The sequence below is a fragment of the Palaemon carinicauda genome, chromosome 14 (genome assembly GCF_036898095.1).
Source record: "Palaemon carinicauda isolate YSFRI2023 chromosome 14, ASM3689809v2, whole genome shotgun sequence".
Taxonomy (NCBI): domain Eukaryota; kingdom Metazoa; phylum Arthropoda; class Malacostraca; order Decapoda; family Palaemonidae; genus Palaemon; species Palaemon carinicauda.
Genome location: NC_090738.1, coordinates 42,499,890 through 42,502,184, shown reverse-complemented (window position 1 = coordinate 42,502,184; position 2,295 = coordinate 42,499,890).

Below are 2,295 nucleotides of genomic sequence, written 5' to 3'. Positions count from 1 at the left end.
AAGGTTAGAATTGCGAAATGAGTCGTATAATGTAAGCACATTAGTACAAAATGAAACACACATGCAAAAATCAATAAACATATACATATATATCGAATAAAACGGAAATATATAAAGTTAAAAAGATCAGTGACTGGGGAGGAGACTAAACACTAGTTCACTAAGGACTGCATTTCCAATCTCTCACCGTACAGTGCCTTGGGACGAGAATAAAAACTAAAACGTTTTATCCTCTCTCCCTGTACAGAGACTTGGGACGAGAGTAAAAAAACTGAATCGAGAACAACGTTACTCGCTCCCAAACTCCTTGTACAGAGACTTGGGACGAGAATAAAGATTGGATCGTTCTCTCTTTCTCTCTCTCTTTCCGTCTCTCTCTCTCTCTCGTCACACACAAGAGAATGGCCCACTCACCCTTCGTCAATAAACAGGTTATTTGACCAAAGGAAAAAACTGAAAGGACTAAGAAATTGAAAATTAACAAGTTCCTTTAAATTAGTATCTAAAACACTTCAGTATAAAAGAAGAATGAACAAAACGTCAAAATCGATTTACTCTTTCTGCAAAGTGAAACCGTGATTCTCTCTTTCTCTATCGTAACAATAGAGCGCAAACTGCGTAGCATAAATAAAGCAAACGTTAGTTCATCTTTGAAAAAACAGCACGAAGACTATTCAAAGAATATATTTCTTAAAATATTTTCTAAAAAATATTCATTTCATAACTCTTACAGAGCAATTGATTTAAACTTAACAAAAATAAAAGTTGAATGGGCTCAACGTTGTTTAACTTCGTAACACTTTTCCTCTCCTTTCAAAAGCATTTCTTTTGAAGATGGAATCGAATAATCCAACACGGCGAAAGCAATAAAACCAAAACCAAGTACTTCACCAATTCGGTAGAAAACTCGAGGTCATAAAGCGAGTGGAACCAACTTGTCGACAAGACCGACAGAGAAGAACTGGAGATGTTGACAAGTATATGCGGTATCTGGCCGATAGTCGGCGCTGGTGGTCACACCCGCAACCTTCACGGCGATCGCTCGCGAGTTTTTGGGAATCTGTCGAGCTGTCGGAGACGTCAGCTATTATATATTCACCGGCTAAGTTTAATATCTAAAAAGCCTGAATTTGAGAGGCAGAAAAAGTATGTGTATTGCTTACAGCCAAACTATACAGACGTGTCTGGTTGACTGACATGGGAAGGAGGAGGGATTTCTATGCACCACCCATCATTAGTTATAACTACTTCATTAACAACTCAATGGCTGTTCCACCTTGTGCTGAAATTACAGTATGTAAATGTCACCAACCAGCCAGCAGTAATAAAATGTTAACAACCAGAATAGATTGAGAAAATGTCACTAACCACCATAACGCACTTAAATATCACCAACCCATATACAGTATAGTAAGTATATGTCACAAGCCAGCACGTAAATATCACAAACCGTGTACAGCAAGTAAATGTCACCAACTAACATACAGCAAATAGATGTCGCCCACCTGGGTAAAAAGCATGTACATTTTCAAGTATTGTAGGATAAAGATTATTAAGCCCTTCAGTCAACAAAAGAATGTATCATAAAAATGTAAAATCTAACCAGAAAGTATAAAACAGAATAAAAGTGTAAACAAAAGGAGTCTTAGGGGAGACCTGGGCCTGTTGAGATATTTTTAAAGGGATTTTGACGAAGGAAAAATCTATTTCTGGGGAGAGACCTGTGACACCCGGTGAAAGTCCTTCTTTGTACTTTTTCTGATATAAATCTTCCAAATATACCAGAGAAAATAAAAGCATGGAATGCAGTGGTTACAACCCTCGCGTGAGCACCTTGTTGGTGTCGTATATCTAACAAGGGCGTTTGTAAAACACTATTCACAGGCTGTCTTCCATTTAGATAATCCCTTCATCAAAGGGGGAGGGCCGTGACAGGCCCTAGAGAATACAGTTGGGTTACCTTACCGACACCTACCACTCGCGCTCACCAGGTCATCCTTCTGCAAGAACATATGGCTTGGCAAGGAAAGGGTGGGTCCGTACAAAAATAACCGGGAAGGGTTTCACCGGGCGTCACAGGTCTCTCCCCAGAAATAGATTTTTCCTTCGTCAAAATCCCTTTTCTGGGTCGACCTGTGATGGCCGGTGAAAATGTACCAGAGAATGCCTTCCAAGCCCAATAAATTAATAACATAATGAGGAGAATACAATCACCATGTACGACAATAATATGATATAATAAAGTAAGCGTCCAATTACCAACCAGCCAAATGACATAGGGAACGTAAGGTTAAA